Source organism: Jaculus jaculus, chromosome 15 (genome assembly GCF_020740685.1).
Source record: "Jaculus jaculus isolate mJacJac1 chromosome 15, mJacJac1.mat.Y.cur, whole genome shotgun sequence".
In the NCBI taxonomy this organism is placed as follows: Eukaryota; Metazoa; Chordata; class Mammalia; order Rodentia; family Dipodidae; genus Jaculus; species Jaculus jaculus.
Genome location: NC_059116.1, coordinates 73,423,709 through 73,436,628, shown reverse-complemented (window position 1 = coordinate 73,436,628; position 12,920 = coordinate 73,423,709). Strand labels below are relative to the sequence as shown.

Here is a 12,920-nt window from a genome sequence, read left to right as displayed (position 1 = left end):
CACAGAACTTCATCGATCGCCCCCGCCGGCCGACTTCTGGTTAAGATGATCAGTGTCCACCAAGAAGGTTCATCCGATCAAGGCTGTTCTTGAACAAGTGCCATGTAATAAGCATTTCCATTTCGTGCTTACAGCTGTAAATAACCACTTTATCTGCAAGTGGCACATTCAGGCAATGGGAAGTATCACACTTCAGTATCACAAACACCAACCTGAACCACACAACTTATCACAGGGGATTATATCAAGACTATTTCCTACCAAATCTCCAACCTTCCCTGGAATTTCAAACACTGCAAACTAAGCCCTAAGCTACAATGAAGGGCAAATAGGTGACCTGGCTCCTGACAGGGAGAAGAGTGAGATTAGTTGACAAAACAGCTGAGGAGGGAGGCAGGGAAGGAAGCGGTCCTGCAAACCGCCACTGGATTTGTTCATTTGGCTTCAAAGTGCTGACTGTGTCTGCTTTCTCCCCAGGAGCCAGAAGCCAGGAGTCCACCCCCGTCACAGCAGAGCGAGGGTCACCAGCGACACCACCGTCACCGGCTGCTGTAAGCCTCAGCCTCTGGCGGCATCTTGCCTTGGAAATGGTCATCATGCCCAGAAAAGAGGCGGCCCTGACTCCGCAGGAATCACTTGCACCCTGAGAAGTGTGAGCAACTCAACCTTGCCTGTCAGGCTTAGTAAAGCCTCCAGGAGAAATATTAAAGACCTCGATCAAGCGCACAAATGACCATGAGAAGTATTCTAAGATGGGGATGAGGAACGCAATAGGGAGATGGAAGAAAGGGGGAGCCATGGACAAGAAACAGCGCTCATGACCCACTGGGCACTTCTGAACTTGAACATCACTCGCGAATGTTCAATCCAGGGGCTTGAAGGGTTGGTCCTGTGCCTATCACAGACTTCAAAACTAGCTCACGAGTCTACAGGCCCCACATCTCACACAAGACAAAATTCGGCAGACTGTGTCTCAAGGGAAAACAAGGTCAAACGAATTAGCACAACAAAATGAAATGCACTTGATGAGGATTTTAATTGAAGAGGAAAAAACGTAAAATCATCCCTGGACGAACTCAAATTCTGGATGTTACTTCCAGAACACACGGACATTTTCATCCTGTTCACAGCAATGCCAGGGTCAGTGCGGAAGTCTTGGTTCTTTCTTTCTTTGGTTCTTTCTTTCTTTCTTTCTTTCTTTCTTTCTTTCTTTCTTTCTCTCTCTCTTTCTTTCTTTCTTTCTTTCTGTGTATACTATGAGTTTAAACCAACAAAAACATACAGAACCAGCTCTGTTGGCTGTCCTGGACTTTCCCATGATCCACAGCATTGTTTTCTCAACTCAAACATGAAGGCTTTTGGTCTCTGGGAACTCAAACAATGCCTATGCCTTCTCTTCTTAAGGCCTGAAAAATGTGCATCATTTCCAATAATAAGTTTTACTTAAGTCAAGGGAAGATTTTAATTACTATTGCATTCAAGTGGACGATATAATGAATTATACCTTAATTCCTTCAGTCACATCAGCACACATCACACTTGGAAATAAAGCTAGTGCCATTTATCACACTGTTCCTCGTTTTGCTTTACAAATGACTTAACACTCATCTACTCACTGGGAAATTACTCATGCAATATTAACTTCATCAAAAATGACATCAGGATGCCATCGCTTATTATTAAATCAATAGTATTATTACACTTTAATTCCATCATGCTGATTTAAATTTAGCCAACAACAATTGAGTGAAAAAAAATCTATAAGCTGAACAGTGACAAGCATTGCATTTTAGGTTTACAGCTGCAAACAGCCAGTTTATCCGAGTGGTGCGTTCAGTCACGTCAAAACACAGCCACGAGAAACGCAGCGCGTCAGTGCTCTGGACTCCAACCCGAGCCGCGGCTTCTAACAGAAGATCACAGCAGGACCATCTGATGGCTTAGTTCAAAAGCTCATACTAAAATTAAACAAAAAGTAAGCGATAGGATTTTTTCCCACTGAATAACTCTTAGCACCATAAAAGCCTTAGCAGGTGGCAAGAGATCCACTGTGCCACCACGAAGACACCCGAGTCTATTTTGTGCTGAAGCAGTGATTTCTGCCGGCTCTCGCTTAGGTAACTCGCTTCCGGCAAGCCTGGGGGTGCGGTGGGGTGCGGTGGGGCGGGGTGGGGAGGCGTGTTCAGTCCCCACAGCGAGGCTCTGGGCAGTGTGGGGCGGTGAGGGCTGTCACAGCCTGTGGGGAAAGCTGCCCTCCTTCACAATTCGCCACTGTGACACACAAAATAATACAGGGGCTCCACATCTGCTGGGCACCCTAAATGCGGCTCCTCTGTTGCCACGGAAACAGGATGCCAGCCCTGAACTTTCTCTACATGGAGATAAAGAGTGGAGGGCTGGGGCTGGAGAGATGGCTTAGAGGTTAAGGGCCACAAAGCCAAAGGACCAAGTTCAATTCCCCAGGACCCACGTAAGCCAGATGCACAAGGTGGTGCATGCACCTGGAGCTAGTCTGTAGTGGCTGGAGGCCCTGGCACACTCGTTCTCTCTCTCTCTCCCTCTCTTTCTCTCCCTGCCTCTTTCTCTCTCAAATCAAGAAAAAGTAAAACAACATGAAAGAGTGAGGGGGCACCCAGGAGGAACGCTCCACCCATGGTTGAGACATTCCTCCTTGTCTGGACTCGGTCACCACAACTGCAGAGCTCAGGAAGCATTCACAAGCTCTGCATGGGTGGGAACATTCCAGATTTGAAGAGATCAACAACCAGTTGGACAGTTCCAGTCCCCAGCACCTCAAGTCACAGCTGTGTCCACTAGCTTCCTCTTTCCATGACAGAAAAGTTCTAGTCCCTAGGTAAGGAATTCCTTAAACTGTGTGGCTGAAATTTGGGGGTTTACTTCTGTGAAACTGTCCTGTGCATTGTAAATATATACCTACATCTCTGGCTTCAACCCACTAGATGTCAACGGTGCCCCGGTCTGTGGAGCTGTGACAATCACGATGCCTGCACACATCCTCACGCCTGTGCCCAAGCAAGTCTGAAACGTGGATTTAGGCAGAGTTAAGGAAGAGGCAGGTGTTGAACCAGACACCTGATGTGCAGTCTCCTTCCTTGTCACGTCTGATGAGCTTCCTCCGAATTGCTCAGCTCCCTGTCTTGCCCTCCCTCCAGCACTTGCTCATCCAGGAAGGCCCAAGTCCTCTGACCCCTGATCCGCACGGACCTTGCATCCAGGCGGATACTGATGCTCCCTCAATATGACCCGGGAATCCTGCTGCAGCCTATGCTGCAGACCCAGCGTTCTGGTCACAGGCTTTCCCACTGCCATCACTCCGGGGTACCTACTTTGTCAGCTAGAATATGATGGAAATAGAGGGAATAACCATACCATACTGATGAATACAATCTGGTGTTAAGGAACAGTTTTGTGACATGTGATCATGCTGATACTAACATGGTAATGGCAGGACTCAGGTACTTATTTTTTTTTCAATTTTTAAAATTTATTTTATTTATTTATTTGAGAGAGAGAGAGAGGGAGGGAGAAAAATAGAAGGGAGAGAGAGAGAGAATGGGTGCACCAGGGCACCCAGCCACTGCAAACGAACGCCAGATACATGAGCCACCTTGTGCATCTGGCTTATGTGGGTCGTGGGGAATTGAACCTGGATCCTTTGGCTTTGCAAGCAAGCGCCTTAACCACTAAGCCATCTCCCCAGCCCACTCAGGTACTTATTAACAATGGTGGTATGGTGTGAAATGTGAAATGTCCCCCATGGGCTATTGTGTGGGGACAATCAGTGCTCAATAATTAGGAACTATTATCAATGCCACCTCAGCAGTCCCCATGGACAGTGGAGCTGGCATTCACAGGGATTCTGTATCTTTGGGATGGAAGGACTCAGGCCGTCCAAGATGCATTAATGCTGGAGGGGAGGACAGAAAAAGTAACTGCTTCTTCTGAGCAAGGCAGGAGGATCCCCGAGAGTTCGAGTCCACCCTGAGACTATACAGTAAATTCCAAGTCAGCCTGGGCTAGAGTGAGACCCTACCTTGAAAAATAAGAGAAAGAAAGAAAGCAAAAGAAAACAAATTAACTGTTTCTGAGTTCATCCAAGTGCGAAGGAAGAAATATGAATGAATACACACACGTGCGCGCACGCACACACACGCACATGCACACACGGACACGGAAGCAGCAGTTGTCACACGCAGCACCCACGCTTTGCTGGATGTCGCCTCATTAAAACCCGGGCAAGTGCTCAGAATCCCAAAGCCAGTGGGGCGCAGTGAATGCAGAGTTTGGGCAAAATCAAAAGCAAGAAAACAAAAGCGTCTAAATTCCTTTGTAGGCTGGAACTGCTTATGCACAAGGAAGTATGCATTTATTTACTATCAACATGGGGGGAGGGGTTCCTATTGTGATCTAGAAACCTTGCAGAGGACTCCAAGTATGACATGCTAAAAATTAAGGGCCTTAGGCTGGAGAGATGGCCTGCAATGCCTAATGACCAAGGTTCAATTTGCCAGTTAAAGTCGGATGCAAAAAATAGCGCGTGCATCTGGAGTTCATCTGCAGGGCTAGAAGCCCTGCTACACCCATGTTCATTCTCTCTCCCCCCATGTAAATAAATTAAATACTATTTTTTCAGTAAGGGCTTTTATATAAGGCCCTTGAGAAGTCATTTCTATATGTGTATATGTATATACTTGTATGTATGTACACACATATATATTTATGTATTCATGTAAACATTTATCTGGCTTATCTATGCTGTCTCTTTCATTATTAAGTGGGTGTGCAGAAGCAATCAGCCGATTTCAACCTTACATTTGGCCTTATGGTACCTGGACAAGGAGACTCAAACCAAGAAGGCTGTCTGAGGGAGTGAAGAGAGAAAGCTCAGAATCCCCAGTGTTTACTTTTTTAAGACAGGCTCTCATATAGCCCAGGCTAACATCAAACTCAACTATGTAGCCGAGAATGATCTTTACCTCCTGATCTTACTGACTCTACCCCTCAAGTGTTAGAACTACAGGCATGCCGCCTTATGCCCAGTTTCTGTGGCACTGGGAATAAACCCAGATCTTCGTGCATGTGAGAGCTACTCTTCCAATTATGCCACATCCCAGCCCTCCACACCACTTATTCACACGCAGCCACATCCGGCGCAGAGGTGAGGGCCGCCTTGCCTGCTTCTATACATAGCCCGCGCTTAGCGCTAGAACTTCAACCTCTGACGACAGGAGGTTCGCCTCAGTTCCCAGTCACTGTCATGTGTAACTTCCTGCCCATGACAGACACTGTGTATGTCAAAATCACAAGAACCCAGGTGCATGTTTAGGGAAGGAAATTCCTCCACACAAATTGCTTGAATAAATCCACAATGAAATCATCCATATCTGCAAAAGAAACAACTATTCACAATACTGAGACAATCTTAAGTCTTAAATAACTAAAACAACACAGTAATCCCTTTGAAATACATCTAGTACTTTACTTTTATGTACCCACAGAATGTGTGGTGTGGGCTGTATAAGCTCATGGAGCGCCCACCCATGGCCTTGCCTGTAGCAGCCAGAGAAAAATATTGAACGTCCCATCCATCACTCACAAGCCTGGTTTTTTGTTGTTGTTTCCTTATAATTTTTTTGTTTATTTTTATTTATTTGAGAGCGACAGAAAGAGAGAGTGAGAGAATGGGTGCACCAGGGCCTCCAGCCACTGCAAACAAACTCCAGATGCATGCGCCCCCCTGTGCATCTGGCTAACGTGGGTCCTGGGAAATCAAGCCTTGAACCGGGGACCTTAGGCTTCACAGGCAAGCGCTTAACCACTAAGCCATCTTTCCAGCAATGTTGTTTGCAAGCCCCAGTGATTGTCCAGTCTCCACTCCCCACAGGACAGCGTGCCACACCTAGCTATTTATGTGGGCTATAGGAATTCCAACTGGGGTGACCTCAAGCCCACCCTCACCCCGCTCCCATACCTGCACAGAAACCATTCATCTCCCCAGCCCCACAAATAGTATCTTAAGCAATAAATTTAGTTCCCAACATTCCCAACATGCATGTAACTGTTACCTTAAGCTCGTGCTAACATTACCTTGCTTTCTCTGCAGCTGCAGAAAATGAACAAGGCCAGTTATTGGCAACAAACAAAAGCAGGTCAGTAGTGACAGCCCACACAATGGATAATGGAAGCTGACTACATGCTTATGTTCTTAATGCTTAGAACCGAAAGCCAGCCACTGTCTAACCGACTTCCGGAGCAGCACAGGATGGCCCTCACAACGGTGACAGTGAACTCCTTCTGAACCCACATGTTATGGTTCTGTTACATATCTTGTTTCACCGGCGTTGCTCTCTTTATTACACCTATGATTTTCTCCAACATTCATAAAAACAAGAAAATCTTAGTCCATCTGGTTCAAGACCCAAGAGCCCACAAAGAATAACCACAAACAAGGTGTATTTCTTGTTTCTATAAGTAGCAAAGGAGGGCCAGGAAATTAACTGAACACAGCTGTACGTTACCACCCAAAGAGATCTTTCTTTGCCTACCTCTTGAAGTAGGCAAAAGACATGAGGCCACCATGCGGGGTGAGGACCCAGACAAGATCACACCCTGAACCCCTCAGAAGCGGAGCAGACCACACGGAGGAGGCCACGGAGGGGAACAGACCTGAGGACGAACCACGTGCCATCAGGACAGCTCTTCTTTGAAAGAACGATTTGGGGGCTGGGCTGCTGGTTCTGGAGGCCAGAGTTTGCTGTGCACGCGTGGAGACTTAAGTAAAAAGGCTGGATATGGCTGCACTTGCCTGTGACCCCAGCCCTGAGGAAGGAGAGGGTGAGAGAGACAGGATGATGCCTGAGTCTTGCGGGGTAACAGAAACACGGCAAGCTCCGGGTTCAGTGAAGACTCTGTCTTAAGGAAATAAGACGGAAGAGCAATAGAAGACACGTGAGGTCATCCTCTGTCCTCCACGGGCATGTGTGTCTGCAAACACAAGTGCACATACCACACACACACACACACAACACGCACACACGCCACATGCTATTCATATAAAAGAACTATTTGGGAGTAGCGATGAGGAAGAGATGCTATGCCCAACAAACAGTGCTCAATAACATGGTCAAAGAGATGAAGTTTCGTTTCCACACCAGGAGCTTAACTTCCAAGAGAATCTAAGAATCCTCTCGGAGGCCAACCTTACCTGCAAGCATTTGATTGTTGCTGCATTTACCTGCTGAACAAGAGAAAATGAGAACCCCACTATAGAAACCCCAAGGCCACAGGTGATGGGAACAGAAAGCTTGAATTCCATCTGACCCTCTGGCTGTGAAAGATGTGATGGTAAATGAAGCATTGTCTCTTCTTGCTACATTTAAACTCTCTCTGGCCTCCAAAGTGAGTCTTGGATCCTAGAACTATAGAAGAGATTCCCTTTTCAGAATTAAATCTATAATCACATACGCAGATACATAATTCAAAACTAAATGGTGCACACCTGGAATCCAAGTGCTCAGGAGACTGAGGCAAGAGCATCATGAGGTGGACGTCAGGCTAGACAACATAGTGAGACCTTGTCTCAAGCAAACAAACAAATGGAAAAAGATTAAAGAAATCACAGTGTGAGGCTAGAGAGATGACTTAGCACTTAAGGCGCATGCCTCCAAAGCCTAAGGACCCAGGTTCGATTCTCCAGGTCCCACATAAGCTACATGCACATGGTGGGGACTAGAAGCCCTGGCACACCTATTCTCTCTCTCTCTCTCATAAATAAATAAATAAATAAAAATAAAATCTTTAAAAAAAAAAAAGAAATCACAGTGTGCCAAATCTCTAGGGTACAACAAACAGGCTCTTAGTAAAGTTAATGTGTGCATGGAACAACTCTGTGTAAAAAGATGCTCTCGGCTAGCCTTCTTCCAGTGGCTCCTTCCCTCTATGAGATATTAATAAGTAGGGAAAACAAATAAAAAACAGGAAGATTGCAGCCATGGCTTATCAACCTGGGCTAACTGACGACATGGCTGTACAGGTCCAAAGGTGCTTCGAACTCCTACCAGTTGTATAGAAGGACTTTCAGATGTGCTCAACAGCTCTTCGCGTCCACGATGGCAGAGAAACTAGACATCCCACGGAAGCACGGCCACGCGCTAGCTTTATGTGGCTCACGTGCGCCATGGTCCTGAGTGAATATAATGAACCTGAAGACCTTTGGTTGCCTAGAGATGCCCCAGTCGCATCATGTGGCCTGACAGTGTGGCACACCAGTACAATGCGTTCCTCATGGGTTTGGAGTGACATCAGTATAAAAACAAGCAAACAAACAAAAAACCCACCACATTGCCTACTGCATAAAAGTGTGACACATACACTAAGCATGAAATAGAATACTTGATAATGGTAATGAAAGGCGTAGGTTGCTGTGTATTTGTTGTGCCACATTTTATTGTTATCTTATTTTGCTTTATTTTTTGTTTTCCAAGATAGGGTCTCACTCTGGCCCAAGCTGACCTGCAATTCAGTCTGTAGTCCCAAGCTGGCCTTGAATTCACAGTGATCCTCCTACCTCTGCCTCCCAAGTGCTGGGATTAATGACATGCGCCACCATGCTTGGCTTATTGTTATTTCAGACTATACTCCTTCTATTTATTAAAAAAAAAAAAATCACACAAGGCGTGGTGGCGCATGCCTTTAATCCCAGCATTCAGGAGGCAGAGGCAGGAGGATAGCCGTGAGTTTGAGGCCAGCCTGGGACTACAGACTGAATTCCAGGTCAGCCTCAACTAGAGTGAGACCCTACCTTGAAAAAAAAAATTGGGCTGGAGAGATGGCTTAGCAGTTAAGCACTTGCCTGTGAAGCTTAAGGACCCCAGTTCAAGGCTCGATTCCCCAGGACCCACGTTAGCCAGATGCACAAGGGGGCGCACGCGTCTGGAGTTCGTTTGCAGTGGCTGGAGGCCCTGGCGCACCCATTCTCCCTCTCTCTCTATTTGCCTCTTTCTCTCTCTGTCTGTCACTCTCAAATAAATAAATAAAAATAAACAAAAAAAATTTAAACAGCCTCACAGAGTTCATGTTCGCGTCGTCTCTTGATTACATATCACGTGACTTACACCAGCTCAGTTTGTATAAGTACACTCTGACTTTCGCACAGTGACAAAATCAGCAGAGCATGCATTTCCCAGAAAGCATACCATTACTGATGCGTGCATCACTGTAAGGGTTTCCTTTCGTGGCGAGATAGAGAGAGGGTCTCATGAACCCAGGGTGGACTCAAACTCACTATGTAACTACGTGGCATGTGGAAGACCTTGACCTTCTAACCCTCATGTCTCCTCTACCTTCCCACTGCCAGAGTTACAGGTCTGAGGATCTAAAGCAGGGTTTCGTGCATGATGGCAAGAGTCCCACCAAATACAGTGCCCAGGTGTTGTTTCTCTTTGTTTGTTTTATTGAGGCAAGCCCAACAGACTGGCCTTTTATTAATGACAGTGCGCAAAATTGGCTAGCCAGCGCCTCCAGCCACTGTAACGGAGCTCCAGGGGTATGCGCCACCCGGGGTAATTCGGATCTACTATGAACCCTGATGCCGTGGAAGCCGGGGCTCCGCTCTCCATACTCGCTACATACACTGATGTGGAACAGGCCAGAAAAGGCAAGAATGAAAGCGATCATAGATCGACAATGACAAAAACGTGTTACAGAGCAAACACACCTCCCCTCAGCTTCAGAGGAAGAAAAACCCAGAAAATGATCAGGCCATCCCTGCTTAGTCACGTCTCATTTCTTGTCAGCTATGTACATCTGGGGAACAAAAGTGTCGATGTCGGGTTCGAGCAGGCGCACACGGCGGCACAGGGCAGACTAGACGGCAGAAGCCCACAGTGGGGCGCCAGCTCCATCACAGAACCCACGCCTTCCCGTGAACACACCCCTCCCACTAACTGCATTTCCCTATTTGTTTAATGAGAAAACAGGGAATATGTAACATCATCTATAACATCATGGCAATTGGTTGACACAAGGATCAAAGGGGAAGATTGGAGAGACACATTAAAAAGAAAACAACAGGTATGACATGAGTCAGTATCAAATACAGTCTGTGATCATTTTCTGCAAGAAGGAAACCTTGACGTTTCGAGTCTGAAAGCAATGGAATTTCCTGGAACGCGGTTCTTGTTTTCATCACGCTGAGACGTTTACTTAATCAGTGCATGCTAATTGTCTTTCCTGCAGTCTTAAGTCTTCCCGAGTCGTAGGCAAGAACTCCCCTGGTATATTTTAAGTCGATCATGAACATACTAACCTAAACTTGGTTGTGAGTTCAAACATATCCAAACAAATGAGACTTTTTTCCCACGTCTCTTGGGTAAGGATTGCGGTTCAACTCGTAGCAGGTTTATTTAACTCTCCTGGATGTTTAGTCCCCAACATGAACACTGGAGCTCATTTCTTCACCAATCCATTCTAGAATTATTGTAGCCCAGGCACTGTTCAAGGAACAGGGCCTTGCCATGACAATAAACATTCTCGAGGAGCTGGTGTGAACAGCAAACGCAAATAAATAAATAAAACACAAATGAATATGTAATAGGTGGAGGCCTAAGTACAATGAAGAAAAAGCAGGTGGGGACACGCGATGGCTTAGTCAGTCATTTGCCCTGTAGGCAGCAGACCCAGAGTTCTGATCTCCAGAGCCTACATAAATGCTGGACGGGGGGCACACACCTAAAACCCCAGCACTTAGAAAGCTGAAAACCGCGCATCCCGGGGTCACGGAAATGAGCTACAGGAGCTGAATCTGTCTGGTCTAGAAGTGAGAGACTGCGCCTCCCTAAATGAGGTGTAAAGGAAGAAAACTCTGAAGAAGAGACCCACCATCAACTCTGGCCTCCACGTGCACCCACACACACAGGAACGTGCTGACACGCGCGTGCACACCGCACACGCAGACAGAGTGAAGAAGCAAGGTAGAGGGTCCAATGCACATGCAGTGAACACGGTAGAAGGCCCAAGAGGAAGTGCGAGGGCTGCATTTACGAAGGCTTGAGGCAGGAGTGTGCCAAGAGTTGAAGAGACAGCAAAAGAAGCCGGAGGGCATAAGCAGCACCCGCGGGCTTCAGAGAACAGTGGGGACCAGAAGGCAGGACCCTGCATGGTACACTCTGCAAAGACGACAGCAATGAAATGCATCAGAGAAGAGAGACATGGTCTGTCTTGGGCCTCAGGACACCCATCACCTTGGCTGCTTGGCTGGAAGCAAACTCTCAGGATCCAATGACGAGAAGCCAGGAGATGTGTTCTGAGACGAGTGTAACAGCCCACGAGAGAGATCTGGAACCTGGAACAAGGACCTCCACAGTGGAGCAGAGGAGCAGACTGTGGGCCGAGCTTGAAGAGATTGTTCTAGTGGACGCAATATGCAGGTGCAGAAAAGAGCTGGAAAGGGAGAGTCTGACCTTCAAAGGTCAACCTGCAACTGGAGCTGGAATGGCTTCCTTGTTCACCTTGTCAATTTGACAGGATTTATAGTTCCTACAGAAACCAATACCCAGGCTTGGTGGTAAGGGGCTTTCTAGATTAAGACATGTGAAGTAGGAAGATCTAGCCTACGGCTAAGTGGTACCGTTCCATGAGCTGGGCGTACTAGACTGTAAAAAAGGAGAAGCCTGGCCGAGCGTCAGGATGCATCCCTCTCTCTTCCTCACCCTCGAAGGAGGATTCAATAGGACCTTACACTTCTGCTCCACACTTTCCCCACATCATGGACTGCGAAGTCATGGGCCAAAATAAACCCGTCCTTAAGTATCTATTGCTGGATACGTTTTCCCTCAACAAGGAAGGGAACTAATAGAGACGGCATCTGGAAATGTGGCTGAGTCTTATCCTCCCATGGACAAAAACGTTTTCCTTCTTGTGAGAGCAACCACTGTGCCTAACTGTTTGTAAAAACAGGGTCCATGCTAAACAACGGGATTCTTTCTATAGGTCTGGAATTTCAGTGATATAAAAGGCCTATGTGACCAGCCTCCAATAAAACCTGTCAGAACATTCTAGAAGCCTTCACCTCATGGACCTTCATCCTTTCCAGACTTCCTTCACATCCTTGCACTGCCTTAAAATTTGAACATGTTACCGCGAGTCCTTCTGGTGGGTTACCAGCCTTGAGGCAGCCTTGCCCGCTGATGCAGGAGAGTGAGAAGGGCCCCTTGCAAGAGGAGGCGGAGGGCTCGAGCCTCAGTCCTCAGCTGTCTATGAACATTCCACTCTACTGCTAGTCCACACAGCTTACAGGAAGCAAAGTTCAAACCCTGAAATCTTCAACACTATGCTTGAAAGAATGAAAACAGAGCTGGGCGGGGTGGCGTGCGCCCGTCATCCCAGCACTCGGGAGGCAGAGGTAGGAGGATCACCATGAGTTCAAGGCTACCCTGAGATTGCACAGTGAATTCCAGGTCGGCCTAAGCTACAGTGAGACACTACCTTGAAAAACAAAAACAAAAACAAAAAAATTAAAAACAAAGACATCTAAAAATTTCCCCTACCGTTAGGAAAACAATGAGTTTTCTTTCGTTACAAGGTATACTGACGAGATGAACAATGTAAACAGGAGAATGTTGCTAACCCTGAACTATATCTATTTTTCCAAGGGAAAAATCTTTATATTCCCACTAATGGAAAAACTGAGAAGTACTACTTCTAATCTGTAGATCTCTGGAGTGTATATATATGATTTGTCACCAAAATTTTAACAAATCAATATTTGCCAATGTGGGGTCACAAAGGTAAACTAAAATTTACAAGCAAAGCAAAGAGCAAAAAGTCGTACTGCTCACAGGAGGCTCAAGAACTTCATTCAATCATTATAACAGACACTTACTTTCTAAACTCCCTTGGTC

At 46.5% G+C, this 12,920-nt stretch overlaps 1 protein-coding gene across 11 annotated transcripts in view; it reads right to left on the bottom strand.

Annotated features, from left to right (window-relative positions):
• Sfmbt2 (Scm like with four mbt domains 2) overlaps nucleotides 1-12,920 on the bottom strand; it is a 242,588-nt gene that overhangs the window by 109,395 nt on the left and 120,273 nt on the right. The gene's annotated exons all lie outside the window — the stretch shown is intronic.